Raw genomic sequence first — 20,267 nt, 5'->3', positions numbered from 1 at the left:
GGTAAATCAATAAACAAATAAAGAAAAAAGAAAAAAAACACAGGAATTGTGAAAAAGAGGACTAACTATAACAGGGACCAAATAGAAACAAGGATCAAATGTAACAAAGAGCAAGAGAACAGCCAGATAGGCTGAAGATCCTCAAAACAAAATCAAACAATTATAATTTGATCTAAGATAAATACAAAAGCTAAAAACAGAAACCAATGCAGTGTGTCATGTGAAGAATAAAGCAAGGTAGAAGAGCAGACCAATAATATTGATTAAAAATATAATAAGATAAAATAAAATAAGGGGTTAAGCATAGAGCAACAGAAGAGCATAGTATAACCAGAAATATAAAAAAATAAAATAGAAATGTATTAAAGATAAAGAAGAAAAGAAGATAGGGGAGAAACATTCAACTCTACAGAAAAGATAAGTAGAAATAGAAATATATAGAAAGGATAAAAATAAAATTAAAAGTAAAAAATAAAATTAAAAAAGCTATATTATAAAATGTGAAGATCCCTTAGGATTGATTGTAATTTAAAAAAATGCAAGAACTGAAACAGAATGGATCAAATCTATAAAATTAATAATAATAATTCTGTTTCCTTGACGTCTCAGCTTTAAATGTCCTTGTACATGCCTTAAGCCTCAGGCCACCTTTGCCTCCCCAAAAGGCACTCTTCTGCCTCTGGTTTTGACTCTGGACCTTCTGGGTCCTATGGGGTCCACTTAGGCTCTGATCTGGCCCAATTCCTATGTGTGCTTGCTCCCAAAGTCCACAGCTGCCAGAGTTGGACCTTTTTCATTTGTGGGAACATTCATTCAGTACTCAGACATTCCAAAGGCATAGGGTTCATGTAGCTGATCACAAGGTTTTAGTCTGTAGCTTGTATATCTGATGGAAAGATTTAGAACCTCTTCCTTAGTCTCCCTGTCCCTGGCATTCAGCTTTTGCTTTATCCCCACTTCTGTGTGTGGTCCAACCACTGGAGTCTGGTCCTGAGGCTGCCGTGGAGCTCTTGGGTCTGCCTCAGTGAGGGTTTCCTTTATTGTTTATATGCAGACACTGTTGTGTGGGGAGAGAGAGGTTTTGATAGTGCCTTCTCTCCCTGCATGTGACTCAGCTGTAGCACCCTGCTTGGATCACTGGAGCCCCAGGGGTGACGTTGAATGTGCAAGAATACTGGTGGCCATGGGTATAGGAAATCTGGCCTTAGTGTGGTTCTTTTCTGGTGCCTGGCATAAGGCACATGAAGGCCAGTACTCTGGAGCTTTTTGCATTACTCTGCTACTGGAGGAGCTTCCTTATTGTTCATCTGTAGATGCTGATGTGTGGGGAGAGAGAGGGTACAATAGTGGCTCCTTCCCCTGTGTGTGAGTCAGCAGTAGTACCCTGCCTGGGTTGCTGTAGCCCTGGTGGCAGTGATGGTGCCTAGTGCACAGGGAAGCCAGCAGGCTCAAGTGTAATAGGAATGTCTCCAGAGATGGCCCTCTCTGCCAACTTCTTCTGGCTCTCAGAAGCAGACACACCAAGGCCAGCCCCCAAGGGGCCTTCTTCTATCCCTTATCAACTGGTGCTCAAAACCCAGGCCCACAGTGACTCCTCCCCCCTGCTTGTGAGTCAGCTGTAGCACCCTGCTACCATGGAAGCCCAGCCTTCCAGGGTAAGCATTCCCTGCTGTGGATTTCTTCCCTCCTGTCCCCTCAGTCCATCTCCCCATAGCCAAGAGTGGTTCTCACCCTGGGCCAGTTCTCCGGTCCCCATGTTCTATCTCCCAGACCCTGTGTACAGCTGTGAACCCACATCTCAGTCTGGGATACATAGGGCCATGATACAGACACTCTGTGTATTTCTCACTCTTTTCCATCTGCCACAGGTCAGCTACTTCACCCTCTTTGGACAGTCACAAATGCCTCCCTTCTGACCCAATCAAATTCCCCATTGGAGAAGGGTTTTCCCCATTAGATAAGGGGGGTTTTTCCCAGATTCGGTAATCTCTCCTTTGTTTCAGCTCCCCCTGCCCCATGGTGTAGGACCTGTCCCTTTTTATTTTCTCCTTCTTTTTTTCCTTCCCTTTCTCATTTTTTCCCCATCCTACCCAGTTATGCTGGGATTTTTGTAGTCCTTTCTTGTGTACAATGTCCTCTGTTAGTGTTCAGCCAATTTTCTGTGGAAATTATTGCTTCTTTTGATGTATTCCTGGTACATCTGTGGAGAGAGATTCACTCCACATCCTTCTACTTCACCACCATCTTTCCTCTTCCAACATCCTAAATTATTAAGGTACATTTGTAACAATTAGTGAACATTATTACCATTATTAACTAAAATCCATAATTTATTTCTTAGTTTTTACCTAATGCATTTTTTTATGTGCCTGTATCTTATTCAGGAAATCATATAACATTTAGTCATAGTTATCTCCTTAGGCTCATATTGGTTGTGGAATTTCCTGAGAAACTTTTAAATTTCTCCAAACATATTTTTGTACTTTGTCAAGCTTTTGTAATTGTTCTTGGTAGCAGTAATCCTCTGCTTCATGATATATGGGATAAACATGTGCTAGAGCAATAATTTTCAGGATTTTTTTGGAGAAAACACACTAAGAAATGACTCTTTTATAGCATCCCGGTAATTTTTACTGAAATAACACTTATCACACATTAGGTATTATACATTTTTTTTGTAATGAACTTAATGATCACATAATCCATGAGTGCTTTTGCAATTATCACCCCATTTTACAGTGGAAGCCATGGTCCAAAGTTTTGCAGCTAGTAAAGGGTAGAATAGAACCTGGGTCAGAATCTAGGAATCATGTCTCTAGAATCAGACTGGTATAATTGATGAAAATCTTTTAATGAATAATTACATAATGCATGTCAAAATGTAAACTTGCAATATACTGATAAGATTTTATCATCTGAATAAACTTATAAAAACACATATGTATAAAATTCAACAAAACAACTTTCTTTGCAATAACAGAACCCAATAAATTGCCTAAATTTATATCAGTGGGGAATTGATTCAATGATTTGTAGTCCATGTATTAAATAGAGGACTCCAAAGGGTGCATGTGACAGTTTCTCCAAAATGTATTTTTGAGTCATGATATCAAATTTCTAGTGTTATACAGTAATATTCCATTTTGGAAAAGATTAATTGTGCTGCCAGATGCATGGAATTTTTGGAAGACTTTATGGAATCTCATGTATTTTCTTTATTATATTTACTTTACAATGTTGTGTTAGTTTCTACTCTACAGCAAAGTGAATCAGCTCTACGTATACATATATCCCATCTTTTTTGGATTTCCTTCCCATTTAGGTCACCGCAGAGTGTTGAGTAGAGTTCCCTGTGCTATATAGTAGGTTCTTATTAATTATCCATTTTATACACAGTATCAATACTGTATATATGTCAATCCCCATCTCCCAATTAATCCCACCCATCCCTTCCACCTTGATATCCATACATTTGTTCTCTATGTCTGTGTCTCTATTTTTGCTTTGCAAATGAGATCATCTATACCATTTTTTTAGATTCCACATATATGTGTTAGTATATGATGCTTGCGTACTTGTTTTTCTCTTTCTGACTTACTTCACTCCGTATGACAGTCTCTAAGTCCATCCATGTCTCTTAAAAATAAACCAATTTGATTCCTTTTAATGGCTGAGTAATACATTGTATATATGTACCATATCTTCTTTATCCATTCATCTGTTGATGGACATTTAAATTTCTTCCATGTTCTGGCTAATGTAAATAGTGCTGAAATGAACATTGGGTGCAGGTGTCTTTTTGAATTATGGTTTTCTCTGGGTATATATGCCCAGTAGTGGGATTGCTGGGTCATATGGTAGTTCTATTTTTAGTTTTTTAAGGAACTTCCATACTGTTCTCCATAGTGGTTGTATCTATTTTCATTCCCACCAACAGCAAAGAGGGTTCCCTTTTCTCTACACATTCTCCATTATTTATTGTTTGTAGATATTTTTGATGATAGCCATTCTGACCAGTGTGAGGTGATACTTCATTATAGTCTTGATTTGCTTTTCTCTAGTAGTTAATGATGTTGAGCATCTTTTCATGTGCTTCTTGGTGAAATGTCTTTTTAGGTCTTCTGCACATTTTTTGATTGGTTTGTTTGTTTTTTTGATATTGAGCTGCATGAGCTGTTTGTATATTTTGGAGATTAATATTTGCTTCATTTGAGGTTGTGCAAAGTGCTGTCTTTTCATCTTGTTTATGGTTTACTTATATATATTCTTAAAATATAATGGCTTCATTAATGTGCCTGGAGATGTAAGACACATGGGAAAAAAATCAAATAATATATTCTTATTGAGATGTGTATACATTACACAAAGTTTAGAGTTATAGTTTGTCAAAGATACCTTTCTATCACAATTGACCAAAACATATTATTCATTTTGTATATCTATTCTAGATAAAATAACTGTTTGATGAAGAAACTTTATTTTAAAAATATTTTTATAATTAGTATGTAATTATAACTAATAGTCAATATACTGTGATATGTATTTATAACTCAGACATTCCCTAGATTTTTTTTGCTTTGTAATATGGATATAATTACCATAGGTTGAGAATGTTTTAGGTTTATCATATTTAAATTATCATCAATAAAGTGCATAACTCTCAAACAGGAAAGAAGAATTATAAAGACAGTTTAGTAAGTTCCAAAGTGGATTGCTAAAGAATGTGAACTCCACAATTTACTTTTAGCCCAAAATGTGACTCCAGGTTCAAAGATAAGTGCAAGCTTCACTGAAATAATAGATTAAAGTATGAAGACTTTATTAAGTATTGCCACCAGACTTGCATGAAAAATTCACTTTAAACACAGCTTGATTTCAAATATTTAAAATATAATTTACACTGTTAAATTTAGAAATTAAGAAATTCAATTCTGATAGACTATTGTAATTATAAGGTTATAACTCTTTTAAAAACGTAGTTCATGGTAGATGTATGTTCTATCCAGTTGATAAACTTCAAAAAGGACTAAATTACCATAAGTTGCACTGGTGTTATAAAGCCTACATGCACTGATTCTCCAGTGCTAATTGTGCATCTCTTCCCAATATCATATGATGTTGGTGGTATTTTAAAATCAACCATAGTAGAGGCATTTACACAATAATTAGGAAATTCTAGAGATCATGGCTCTTCCATTCGCTAACTGATAAGTTTGTTAAACATTTACCTACTCACAATTGAATAGAACCATGATCGAGCTTAGAATTTGGAGTCATAGGCCATAGCTTTGTAGTCAAGTTCTGCCACTTGGAAGCTGGGTTGATTTTGCCACATCACTTAACACCTCAAGGTCTCCTTTTCCTTAAAGGGAAAAATGTAACATACTTAACACTCTAGGCTGTTAAATTTAGAAATTAAGAAATTCAATTCTGATAGACTATTGTAATAATAAAGTTATAACTCTTTTAAAAATAGAGTTTATGGTAGATGTATGTAATTATATATATGTTATATATGTAAATATAATTAATTTTATATAATATATAAAACATTATATATACATATGTATAATGCTTAAAGACAGTGTCTGCCACATAATTAAGTGCTGAACAAAATTTAATTATTTTACTCCTACATGCCCTTCATCTCACATTTATTCTGGCTGCCTTATGTTGCCTTTCTATTATAGTAATGCATGGGAACAATGCAGACAAACATTGTTAATACTCATACCTATTAACTGCTGAAAATGCCACCATATACATCAACTGCAATAATTTGCTTCCTTGAAGATTATCATTGCTAGGAGGGGAAAGAATACATCAGTTCATTTTGCTTCTGGTTAGCAAAATTGTCCATCTTATATCCCTATAGCTATAAATTGCAATAATTAGGAATGAGTTCTTCCTATGCAATTTTTTTAACATAAGAAATGATCATTAATGAAGACTTGTTTATCCACTGTTAATTTACTGGTATCTGGCTGAAAAGAGGGTTAGCATAATGACTCTGGCAGTGAATAAGGAACATTGAATCCAGGAGATATGACATTATAAAACAAAGTGAGATTTGTAAACTAAATGAATACCAAGAAAGACATCATTATATTAGTCAAAAATATGTTATATGTTTGCTACTTAATCTGCTATGTTAAATTTTTGTGATATAAATATATTCATCATTTACACTTCAAAATTATAACCTTTCTTGAGAAAAAAGGGCTTATATTTATTCTTTGAAGAACATATTTCAAGTTTTTAAATATGATGGTCTTTTAAAAATTTCTTGGTCTTGAGAAGCTGGTGGCAATTAAGACGTCTCTGACCACATTATAGTAATGTCAGAAATGCATACCCGATTTATTTATATGTTCTCTTTAAATCAGAATTTTGCCTTCAATACAGAAGTTCTTAATTATGAAATATTTCTATTCCTCATTATTTAACAAGACAGAAAATAAAATTACCAAACTATGGCAGTACATTTACAGAAAAGATTAATGTAACTCATATTCTTTTCCCACACTCCTGTCTCCCTTATACCCCATCACAGAGCCATCAGCTGAGCCACACGAAGGAGATATTTGACAGATGAGTAACACAGATGCCAATGTCTTGAATACAATTTTTAGCATTAACATCTGTGTTTGTGCAAAGCTCTTGGATGCTGTCTTAGTTTGATACTTGGCTGGGAGCATTTGGTCTGATGATTTCACTGCTAAATGTGCTCAGATATTTGTATCAGGCTCTAATGACCTGCTGAGGAAATCAGCTATTGATAAAGTAGTTGAAAAGTCTTGACCCTGGGAATGTGTCATCTTTGCTCCACTGATAGTCTATATCCACAGGAATTTGATCCTATTTAATGAAAGCACCCTAAATAAAAACCTTCTGCAATTGTCATGTAGAAGTAAAAATAGGATATAAAGCACACTAACATAATCCCAAGTTAATTCTCTGTGTCTTTGGATGATCCTTTTCACGTGGCTTCAAAAATTAATTGCTGTAAACCACATTCTTTTCAGTACTAGGATATTAATTAATTTGTATTCCCTTAATTGAGAAATCAAATACCAGGCAACTATATTCTGAAAGGATTTATTTTTCCTATTATTAGAAAATCATATATATATCACTGTTGAAGATACAGGAAGTATATTCCAAAATTACAACACATATCAAATATTGACTCAGTTCACTTTGTCAGATCTGATTAAATTCAAGTGATTCTTATTATAGTAAGAAGTATGTTTACATGCATTTACAAACATAAATAAATGCAGAAAACTTTCATCCAAATTTTTACTGGAATGTTTTAATTTAGTAAATATTTTTTAGGAAAAAACAAATTAAAATTTATTTAAAATTAGGAACAACATAAAAGTGTGCAATATAAAAATATTTTCAAAAGGTTTCAACACTGAACAAGTAAGAAATTAAGGGTCAATATTACTAGTAATACTAGTAGTAACAGTTCAGGAAAAATAAGAGTCTTAAATATTTAACTGTTACCTGGTTTTGTATTCAAAATAAATAAAAACCTCACTTAATGTTTCTTTTCAGGCCCATATTTTCTTTTGTGCTATACATTCCTCTTGTATATTCTAGCTTTTTACTTTAAAATATAGTAAACTAAGCTTTACTGATTTTATCAGGTTTTTGGAATAATGATCAAAAAACAAAAACACAATAAAAAACATAAAACACACACACAGGCTTATCTGAAGCAATTCCCTAGTAACGCTACCCCTCTGATTTTGTTTTTGTCATACCCCACAAGTGTAACAGCCTTGGAAAGTAATTTTATGTACTTTGAAGGTTGGTAGTAACACACACTTGGTTCTTCAGAACCAATTGTGTTAATTAGTTCTAGGGAAACAATTCTCTACCATAAATTCATTTAAAGCACGTGTAAAGTTATTTGCTATTTTTCAAAACTAAACTTAAAAAAATAGCACAGTTACTAAGGTGCATTTTGTACACCTTAATCTACTCAAAGACTAATTATGTTTTAGCTTTAGTGCTATTCAAGTGGGTTTTTGTGTGCGTAGGTTGTTTGAAAATATTTTCTTTCGAAGTGTGGAGGAATCATTTGGATGACACTGTAAGCTCCTGATGCCAAGATGGGAAATTTTCTCCCAAAGACAGCATCTGGTCTTTTGACAAATCCATTGGTGGTTTTTCTGCATTTCTAGCTCTGTTATATGGCTGGCTGCTTTTGAGAACCATTTTCTAGTTTACTGAAATGAAGGACTACATAAATCAGTGAAACATTCTGTGATGTTGATTTAGGTAGTAGCTTAGAAACTAAGGCTCCGTATAGGAGATAAGCATAATATTGATGTCTGTGTGCTGATATATTTCTAGGAACATCTGTTTCTGCAAATGCCTGGGACTGCCTAAATGTGTGAGATGAATAAGCATACTATATGTTCAATAGGGAAAAAAGTATTTGAAAGTCATTGATATTGTTTGAAAAATTATTCTTTACACATTCAGAAGTTAATTAATTGAGAAGTACCAAACAGAAGGGAGTTGTTCAGAATCTGCTATTTCTTCTGGTAAAGCTATTGAGAAAATGAGTGGAAAAAATTTCCTATGGTGTGAGGTAATACTAACATTTTAACATATTTCTGAGTATGGAATTTATAATCAACAGAGCAGTTACAAGGCAGGATTGTTTTCTCTCAAGGTAATTATAAGCAATGTAATTTAATAATTTCTAACATGATAAATAAAAGGATGTGCAAAATAAAAGTTAATTTATTAATATGTGTTCCCATAGTAACTTTCTGATAGTAACTTTTGCCAGACAAAAACTCCTCAGTGTCCCTTATTAACTCATTTTGACCTCCAGTTAAAGAAATCTGTACTTTACAAAACTGATAAGGAGATTAGGAAAAGAAGGAACTGCCAGAGAGGACAGATACAAATAGATGTTGAAACATATCACAGTAAGCAAAAATATATGGTTTGACTATTACAGGATCACAGATGATCAACTTATTCTTCCTTGATAATAAGGGAAAGTTTTGGTGAATAAGTGCTGTTTGATCTGAATCTGAATAATAAATCAGAGGTTTTCAAGAAAAAAAAATTGATAGAATATTCCAGAAAGTTGGAAAGTCAAGTAATAAAGGAAAAGAGTCATGAAAGTTTATGGTGTTATAGAGAAACTCAGGATAGATAGAAAGATAATAGATAGATAGATAGATAGATAGATAGAGATAGAGACATATAGATATTCCCCCCATATACTACCACCAGCAGCATGGAAAGATTAATAGTTTCCAGCAGAAAAGTCTGATGTAAATATGAATTAATATAGAGAAGATCAGAAACCAAAGCCTCACCAGCTGGCAAGATCAAAAATAATTTATAATTTAATATTGAATACCCTGTGGGAAACAACTGGATCTTATTCAGTTTCCCTGTTATCACTTGCTGCTTACTGGATCACATTATGTAGTTACAGACACTTTCCTTGGAAAGGGGTCACTTCTTTTAAGGAACTAGAAGGCACATTTTCTAAGTTCAAAGGCACATTCTTTGCAACAATGTGATCTTGGTTATAGTCCTTTATGGGCTAGTGTTTCCTTACTTGGAAAGCCAGTAAAATAATAGTAGTTCATGGGGGATACTACCAGAATTAAATTAGTTGGTATGTGTAAGGGACACTTTTAACATAGCACATGTCTAATAACATTATATGTAATTTTTACTATTATCTAAAAATATATGTGAGAGTTTCTAATCCTATCAAATGCCAAATATTGGATTAAGTTTCTTCTATTTCTTTAAGTGATATGCTGTGATGATTCAGTTTGCCATCCTAAAATTTCTCATCATGGATTTTGTCTTGAATCAAAGCAAAGTAATTTTGTACAGTGGTTAGTAGTCCTTACCTTTCTAATCCATCACTCAGACTTCTTCCCACATTGGCCATTCCAATGCTTTGATGGTTCAATATTAACAAATGACATTTCTAAACATAACATTCATTTATAAAAGTAAACAAAGATTTTTAAAACAAAACAATAATATGAATATATAGTAGTGGGGTAAATTTTATTAGCAATAAAACAAGAAAAGAAAGAAAGGAACTTAAAATGTGTTGTATCTCTTTGGAGAATATTATAAAATTACAAAGAGAAAAAAGAAAGATATCTTAAATAAATAGGCACTTCAATTATGGTATTTAATGGAAAATAAATCTTCTCTATTGAAATCATCAAGGGACCATGCTTGGACTAGGCTACTGGAGGTTGAGGGATATATATAGACAAACCAATTAGCCAAAATCCTTCTAACTGAAGCCAAGCTAAACCAGTCAATAGTCAACCTCACTAACCATATGAATCAGCCCAGCTGACCCAATAAAAATCTACCCAGTGGAGTTTTGCCAAAATTCTTGACCAGTATACTTGTAAGCTGAAAAGGTGTTTATATTGATGTATTATTTTTTGCCATATGCAAAAATGAGAAAAACCAACAACATTTATTTAGTGTAAAATATCAATATATTGTTTAATTGTATGGTATTCATAGATACCTGCTAACAGAAGGAGTTACAGATCTAAAATTTAAACAACTGAGTTTGAATTGCAAATCTGCTTATATAGACTTGATGAAGTCTGGGCATATTAAAAATTCAAACTTTTTTTTTATTGATGAAATGGGCATAACAATGTGTATTATTTCAAGATGTTGCCAGGATTAATTCAGAATTGTATACATTTTTGGCATGTGTTATTGTTTCTATAGATGTGAACATACATGTATAGATTGAAAAAAAAGAAAGATGAGTCATAGATAGATATATAAACATAGCTCCCTACAGAGAAAGAGTAAGATAATGTAAAGTCATTATACCAATAAATAGCCTGATCTTGCTTTTCTGATGGATATCTGTGAATAGTTTCCACTTCAAATAATAAGAACCCATAATTTTATCTTTAATTTGAACACCAAGTTATGTAGTCAAATCCTTATTTTCCTAGCTGTAACTAATTTTGTGATTAGAGTTTTTCATAGAAAGGCTTCAAAATTCAGATGCTGGATAATTATGGATAAGGTAAAGAAGATTCAAGTACACTAACTGTAGGCCATTAATCAGCTTCTACATGATTTGAAATAATACTGTCTGTCTTGATTGTGAGATAAATGTATAAAGATTTATAAAAATAATTGTGTCAATTTATTTGGATTCATAAGTTTTATCTGGAAAGATGCTTTAGTTAAAGAACCTAGAAATTCTACCTATGCTCACTACAGTATTTGGTGTTTGCTTAGGGGAAAAATACTGTTTAAATATGATAGAAAAAAAGATGCATTAAATTAGAAAAAGGTTAAAAAATGAAAAATACAGTTTTATTTTTGCTTCACAAAATATGTGCATTAATTTACTTTCCAAACCATTTTATAAAATGCTCTTTAATAAACTTGTTTTCCCTTGAGAACTGTGAAAACTAGAACATAAGCATATTTGAGACATCAAACTCAAGGTGATTCTAGTTTCACAGTCTCTTCTATTAGCATCTGAACTGAAGATCTTGTATTATTAAATCTATCCCATGTAAAATATTTTACACAAACATGTGCTTTATGAAAACTATTCATGATTGTTAGAATATTTATGCTAACATTATTTAATTACTGAGGAAAAGGTGAAAAACTGAAATATTTTCAGATGCTTAATGGAAATGTGTGATTAATGTCTACAGTGGTTCTAAAATTTAAGAATTCTAATTATATTTATGTCTTTCTACATTGTAATTTATTTTTATTATTTATAAATAAAAATAGCAAGCATCAAGTATGTTGGTAAGCATTGTACACATGCACAGTTGTTTAGTCCTCACACTAACCAACAAGGTAGGTACTATTATTTAATCTTGATTTTGCAGAAGATAAAAATGACACACAGAAATGTTAAAATGCTAAAAATTATTAGAGCAGGTATAAAATTCTATGAGACTAAATCCAGAGTCCATGTTCTTGACACTCACACTGTGTTTCTTATTGATGGATTACAAATACAGTTGTCACTTGGTATCAGCAGAGGATTGGTTCCAAGACCTGCCACCAATACCAAAATGCACAAATGCACAAGTCTCATAGTCAACCCTCTGGGTCCACAGTTTCACATTTGTGGACATGAGGACTGACTATAATCACTCTTGAGATTGTCCTCATACAATTCCAGGCTTAGGAAATCTGATTTAGAAAACACTTGTAATTTGGGAAGAATTCTTTTGTGAATATTCAGTGAAAATCTTTGGTCCTGAAAGATTCACTTCACTTTTGAAACACACACAAATCAACAAGGCATGAGAATTTTAAATTAAAAATATAAGTATTCATTTTGTGCTTATTTATTTATAGTATATGTCTCCTAACTTTTTAAGAAAGAATAATGATTTTTTAATTTTTACTCATTCACTGATTTGGAAAATATGAAGTGACTGGCTTGAAAAATTATTTTTAAAGTCTATTCAAACTATTTTTTTTGATGGCTTTCTCTTTGTCTATAAATGTGTAAGTGGGGGGGGGAGTGTTTCTATGCTATTCTAAAAGAAAATAAATTAACATTTCTAATGCTGCATTTACAATTATGGTCCTTTCCTCTACATACACAGCTCTTTTAAAACTTTTGGAAACTAATTAATCATAAGAATTTGTCAAATATACATACTATAAGAGTCACACAATTCAAATAGATTTATTGTCAAAAGGGAGTGAAATGTATAGTATTTTCTATTTTGTATTTTCTATTTCTATTTTGAAAATTATTTTGTAAAATGAAAACAATGACTTTAATTATTTGTGCTACAACTGTGCAGGTGAGACTAAATATCTGTTGGAGTTAGACTACAAAGGTGAAATAGAAAGGATTGCTTTTGGCTCAATTTTATTTTTTTAAACAGCTTTATTGAGATATAATCAGCATATCATACAATTCATCCTTTTATAGTATAAAAGTCAATGGCTTTTAGTGTATTCTCAGAATTGTACGTCAATCACCAAAATCAATTTTAGAATGTTTTTATAATCCCAAAAAAGAAAGCCATAGCTCTTACCCTACAATTTCTGCATCTATAGATGTGCCAATTCTGGACATTTCATTTAAGGGAATTATAAATATATGAAGCTTCATTACTGGCTTCTTTCACTTGGAACGTTCTCAAGGTTCATCCATGTTGTAGTATTTCTTTTAATTCCAAGTATTTTATTGTATTAAAATAACATTGTATTTATCTATGAGTTGATGGCAATTTGAGTTGTTGCTATATTTGGCTATTATGAATAATGCTGCTGTGAACATTATACAGTTTTTTTCATGAACATGTTTTTATTTCTTCTGGGCATATACCTAGGAGTAGAGATGGTGGATCTCACAGTAACTCTATATTTAACCATTTGAGGAACTACCAGACTGTTTCCCAAAGTGTTGGCACTGTTTTACATTTCTACCAGCAGTATATGATTATTTCATGTTTATATCCTTGCCAACTTCTGTGTTATATAATACTGTATATATAATACTGGCAGCAGGAATCATCTGCAACCAAGCCTGTAAGAAAGATACATAATCAGGTAGGAAGGGAAGAAAAGTTATCAGGATCTATGCTCCTGGGTAGGTACAGAAAGGAAAAGGGATAATACATGGGTGGACACACACCCTGGGGAGTGAGCAATGAGAGCCACAGATGGGTCACCCCAGTCCTGGGGTCCTAACATGGGGAAGATGAGCCCCACTGACTAGTTTGAGAAGCACTGGGACAAACAGGAGGAATGTGGGAAGGAGGAACTTCACTCACAAAGACTGTGCCCATGCTCTGACTTGACCTGGAGGCAGTGCAGAGAGAGATCTGCCCCAGAGGCTGCCAGGTTTGCTGTGACTGATAATTCTGTTGTATACATTAGAATTTCCTTTAACCTAATAGCTGGGATTATTCATCATGTGTGCACATAGTAAAGGTGACTGCTAAATTAATTGAGCCTTAGCAGTAGATTGTCAGTCTCACCTTTCATTACATAGTATCTCCAATATGAAGAAGCCTTAAATCTCTGCAAAAAGCCTCAATACTCCTTGGACAAATGAAATATTACCATTAAATATATTTATTGACTTCTTTTCACATAACTTGGGGTGTTGCTCCTATATAAATCCAGCAACTTTAACTTTCTGGTAAAGGTCTGTTTAATTAGCTGTACAAACTTTAAGCCTACCCTATCATTGACTGCTGTTCCTTCAACAACTCTGACATATTATATGGTTTATATTATTTGTGGATGACATATCTTTAAAATCAAGCGATAATACTTCTGGATGTGCATAGACTCTGATAGAGGATCAAACTCACCAAATTCTTTGGAGTTTCCTCTGAAGAAATAATGTTTCTAACTTCCTTAAACACTAACCAAAACATAAAATACAATCATTATTTTTTAAATACTGAAATGAAATAAAATAATAAATAAAAATAATACTTTATTAGAAGTAATCAAATATCACAGGAAACATCTTACTTACTAATATCAGAGCCTGTATAAATATAATATTTTAGAAGCTAAAAGTATTGCCTTACAGTATGCTACCAAGAAGGGATTTTATCCCTATGCATATTATAATGACATAGGCACAACCCAATGTCACAAATTCAAAAGAAATTTTGTAAATATAGCAATCTGAATCTACTTCAAAAATATATTTATATGTAAAATGTTTCTTATGTAGAGTAACAAATTTTGGCATTGTCAACACAATCACTTGATGATAACTAAGTCAATCTCTAGTCCATTAGTACTTATGTTACATAAAATCTCCCTCCATAATGGAGATTTTCCAAATTTACAAATACAGTTGACTCAAACAACACAGGTTTGAATTGTTCAGTCCACTTATACACAGACTTTTTTGTATTACATTACCATGCCATCTGTGTTGCACAAACCACAGGTGTGGAGGACCAACTGGAAGTTATGAGCACTTCGACAACTGGGAGGTACTCTTGGGTACATTAGGTGATACTTGATGTGACTATGTATACTAGAAATGACATTAACAAAGATCAGTCTTTGAGTCTAGTTAGAAAGGACTAAATCAGTTATTTTGAGCATTATTTTTAAGCCAAAGGTTATGTATTTATAGATTTATATTGAACAGTACATTTTTTAAAAGATAATTTAGATTTCCAGGCATATTGGTGATCTAACTCTGAGGTTACCTTGAGAATTCCAATTTATTGCTTAAGAAGCATTACATAAATTAAAATACATACATACTGACATATATGCATATATATACACATACATATATAAATACATGAATAAATAAATGAAATTAAAATATAGCTGTCTCTAGATTTTACAGATCAAAATATGACATCAGGTATAAGCAGATTCCCCCCAAGATCTTGGAATCATATCCCCAATTGGGACAAAAGGCTTATATTTAATTATTTGTCTTTTACTCTTTCTCTTAAACCTTGTGATTTTTTTTCCTTATATTGGCTCAAAATATTTGACTGTTAAAATGTCTTTGCTTGTCTTTCATCGACTTTCTCTTTGCAACTTTGTTTTCCCTGAAGCCTTTAATCTTCCTAATATAAAATCATCAATTGCCAATATTGTAACTACTGAATTTGTCATCTGGCTCTAAAACCTCTAATGTGTATCATCTGTAACTTATGTCTGAAGTGAATATAAGAACCCAAAATACAGTGAATTCTTATATTTCTCATACATCCTAGAACCTTGGAGGGACTCAGAGATTGTCAGAAACAACAAAAAAGGTCCTGGGATTAATGATGGAAGATATGGGTGAAAAATTTTTATAAAGCCATCCAGGCATCATTTCATTATTTCTCTCAAACTTTAAAGTCAATTTTGCTTCCATGACAAAGCCAATTAAATTCATAATGTAACTGATACCAGACATTTATTTTTGTCATGATCATCTAGGCTTTCCAAATATTCAAAACAAGTCCTTCACTTTTATTAACAATCTGTTGTGGTAAGGTACCAGATATAATTGAAGACACTGAATATCATGTCATAGAAAGATTTCTACCCAAGACTAATGTGTTGACCTGCAATTTATCCATGACTATATCCCAAATAGTAAATGAAACAGCTCTAGTTTTAGGTACTTAAAAAACAGCACCCATTTGTTGATTAGAATACACTTAGATAACCATACTGCTTTTGATTATGTATTGGTTAGCCAAGGTAAAGTGTAATGTATAATAGTTTCTGCTTCAACACATCAGTAAAAGTGGAAAATCAATCAAGAGAAAAAATTCACTGCTATTGTACCCAGGCTCATTTTCTTGATTAGACCTAGTACAACTGGAAACTGAATAAAAGATGTTTTCCAATTATTTGCTATGACATTAGTATTTTCCTTTGTGTTTTTGTTTGTTTGTTAGTTTGTTTTGCCTTCTTCCACCATTTCAACATAGTTATGATGCTTAAAGTTTTCAACATAGGTGAAAATTTTCACCATAGTGCTTAAAATTTTCAACATAGTTATGATTATAAACTGACATTCAACTTGTAGTACTGCATGAACAAAAGACAAGCTGTTGGAGACAATACGACTCCTCTAGGAGTGAGATGGACCTGAGTAATTAAAATAAGGGAGATGGGCAGCACTGGTTTAACAAAGCTGGTGATGCAAAAAGATGTACAACAGGATTTCTTACCCAGAGATAAACATACTAGCTTCAGAAAGAGTAGAAATTGTAAAGTTTCATAGAAAACCCATAAAAAACTGCAATTGACTTCCTTGGTAATTGTTTTTGGTCTGCTCCAGGGTACACTGTTCTCTGACAGTTTTCAGCCAGCTTGCTTATCAGTGAACAAAATTAAGTCTTCGTGGAAGTAAGCCTTCCTCTATGAATGACATTTTTTTTTTCTTTCATGAGTACTGACTTACATTTTTTCAGTACTAATAGATGTATATATGATTCATCTGTGTGTGTGTGTGTGTGTGTGTGTGTGTGTGTGTGTGTGTGTGAAATACTGCAGGATTAAGTTTTCTTCTATTTAGATAAAGATTTTTTTCATTTATGCTCATAAGGGAGATTGATCTGTAATTTTTCTATTCCATTGATTCCTTGCCTATTGTTTTTTTGGTTTCAACATAATATTATCATTCATATTAATTCCTTTTTTAATCTAAGTAACATTGTGTGCAAATAGGGATATGTGTTGTTACTATATTTGCTTATTTTTACAATAATTTGGGAAGATGGTGTTTCTTTTTTGAAGTAGAGGATAATAATTTAAACTTGAATTTTTTAAAGCATATTACAAATTTGGTGTACCTCAAAAACTGGTACAAGAGTGTAAAGCAATTATATTCCAATAAAAAATAAAAAAATAAAGTATATTACAGAATTTTGGATTACTATTTTGGCTGGTCATTTTCAGTAGTTTATATAATACTTTTTTAATTTATTCTAAGCTTAAAATTGTATTGTAAAATATTTCATAGCATTCTTCCATTATATTTTATACTTCACTCTAGATGAAATGTTAAGTTCCTTTTTGTCTCTGATATTGTGTATTCATTACTTTTCTTAATAATTCATGTCTTATATACAGTCCCATTTAATGGAATCTCAATATGTTGTCTAGTGTATATCAATTTATAATTTCTTTATAGGCTCTGGCCCTCGAAGTTAGATAGTTACAAAAGAGGCATCCTTTAAGGATGTTGCCTTAATTTATATTTCCAACTGGATAGGTTACACATTCTATTTGCTGAAAAGAGACCTTTCCAAACAAATGAGTATGCTGTTTAGGTTAACTGTCTCATTAGTGTAGCATCACTCCTTAATTAAAACCTCCAACTCATTTTGCTTATTTTACAATTGCTCTTCCCTTAAAATTTCTTGAATTATTTTTCTGTACTACAATCTATACAATCATTATATCCATAGTCCTATGAGTCAACCTGGACACATTCTTCTCTCATTCTTTATATTCTAAACCACAATCACACTCTTTATTTTGTTTCCTAAATATAATCAGTCTCTTATTTTTCTTTTCCATGGTCTCTGTTATAGCCTACAAATTACTCTATGCATTAACTTTGAAGTTTCTGTAAACCATGCTAACCAGAAGAAGTGAAATTGTTAAAATGCAAAACTGATCATATGATTCCTTTCCTTGAAACCCTGCACTGCATTCGTTCTTATCTTTGCATAAAGTACAGCATACTTTGCATGGCCTGTGTTCTCCAATATGATGTGAATACTTTCCATTTTCTTACTCCAATACGCATATGTGCCTCTCTACTACCTGTGCTTTAAACAGTAATTTTCAATTCCAGTTTCCATTATGCCTCAGAATTTGCCTCATAGGATATGCTTAGAATAACTTCATCTCTCCCCATAGTTCTCAATATTTCTTATTCTTTTTTTTTTAAAGTTCCTGGCTCAATACTATTTCTTGAAGGAAGCCTTAGAACTATGTAAGACTCTCCTCCAAAGCACTCACCTCAGTGGCACCTATCTTAGTGTCTAATTATTTTATCATTTAATACATTTTGGCTACACCAGACTCTTTTTCTGTGAGAAGTTTATGTGTATGTACAGCTGTTCTATAGCAGCTGTTTAACAAATTAGTTTGACTAAATAAGGAAGCAAATAAATTAATGCTTTGTTTCCTTCAAATAATTGAAATTTGATAAATACATTATTTAATTTCTAAACAGTAACTTGGAATAAGTTTTTTTTTTTTTCTATTTTGAAACTACACTTTGTGGGAAAATACAGGCCACAAACAATGGCTATAACAACATAATAATGATGGAAGGAAAATAATAAGCAGGGAATGACTCAGTAATCATGCGATATGTGCTATTTGTTATAGAAATTGTCCGGGGTTTACATTATAGCTTTATGTAAAACTGAAGTTTTAAAGAGTGGTTATTTTACATTATATCAAGAATGGGGAGGGCAGAACTGGTGGAGGTGACTAGGTCATGGGGCAGAGTCTGTAGAGCCTTTCCCAGCCAGCGTCCTCATTTTTTGGCTCGTAAAGTCAGCCTGGTAGTTTTTCATCATTGAGGCCATGTCTGTGAATGGAGGGACAAGCTCCTCATCTCCTGGGTTCCTCTACCTCATCTATTGGTGTGAGCCTGACGCTGCAACAGGCTCTGGATTCCTAGAGCGCTGGAGTGAATTTAAGGAGATTTTGTTCACGTATATGGCATAGAAGGTGAATTCATCCTCCTCCACCATGAATGAAAAACCTGATGCTCTCTCGGTAGTTAACCAGCTCCGAGATCTAGCAGCAGATCCATTAAACCGCAGAGCCATCGTCCAGGGTCAGGGCTGTCTGCCCGGCCTTATTTTATTTATGGACCATCCCAACCCCCTTGTCATCCACTCGGCTTTGCTCACACTTCAATACTTGGCTGAGTGCCATGCTAATAGAGAAAAGGTGAAAGCAGAGCTGGGTATGATGTTAAACTTGCAAAATGTTATACAGAAGACTACAACTCCTGGAGAAACAAAATTGCTGGCCTCTGAAACCTATGATATTTTTCAGTCTTCCAATATGACAGATGGTTATAGTTTCAATGAAGAGAATTCATGACGAAGGAAAGCTCAGTTTTTTCTAGGAACCACAAACAAAGGTGCCAAAGCAGTGGTTTTGCATATAGATGCTTTTGTTGATACGTCTTGGAGAAACCTGTATGAAAAGGCTTTCTTAAAAATTAAAGGCGTTATTAGCTTTACTTTTCAAATGGCCTTTCAAAGATGTGTGGTATGAATCCATTCAGACCTGAAAGCCGAGGCTTTGGCATCAGTGATAGCATCAACCAAGGTTAAGAAGGCTCAGCATGTTGTGAAAAGCGAAAGTGGAGGATAGATGCTGTTCCTGTTCTAAGACACGCCTGTGGAAGTAGAACAGAATACAGAGCTGCCCAATTACCTGCCTGAGGACGAGAGTCCCACAAAGGAGCAGGACAAAGCAGTGTCCTGGGTGGGCTCACACTCGGAGGGTGGAGCTAGCTGGCTGAGCACAGCGGCAAACTTTTTATCCAGATCGTTTTACTGGTGACTTCAGTATGGGGCTCAAGGACTGTATAAACAAACAAGGGGCCAGTTTTCCATTGTTGTGGTGAACTGTCAAGTGCAATTTGCAAAAAAGTTATCATGAAAAATTTCTAGATTACATGATTGAAAATGCTGCATTTTACATTTTATTGGACATTTTACCCCACTCACTGGTAAAAAGGACAGAGG

The 20,267-nt window shown here is 33.3% G+C and overlaps 1 pseudogene; it reads left to right on the top strand.

Moving 5' to 3' along the window:
• Positions 1–1,463: 1,463 nt before the first annotated feature.
• Positions 1,464–20,082, top strand: LOC130835568 (armadillo repeat-containing protein 1-like; annotated as a pseudogene).
• Positions 20,083–20,267: the final 185 nt, after the last annotated feature.

The sequence above is a fragment of the Hippopotamus amphibius genome, chromosome 14, assembly GCF_030028045.1.
Source record: "Hippopotamus amphibius kiboko isolate mHipAmp2 chromosome 14, mHipAmp2.hap2, whole genome shotgun sequence".
Classification (NCBI taxonomy): Eukaryota; Metazoa; Chordata; class Mammalia; order Artiodactyla; family Hippopotamidae; genus Hippopotamus; species Hippopotamus amphibius.
The sequence above is the reverse complement of the archived record's forward strand: the minus strand, read 5'-3'. Positions and strand labels throughout refer to the sequence as shown.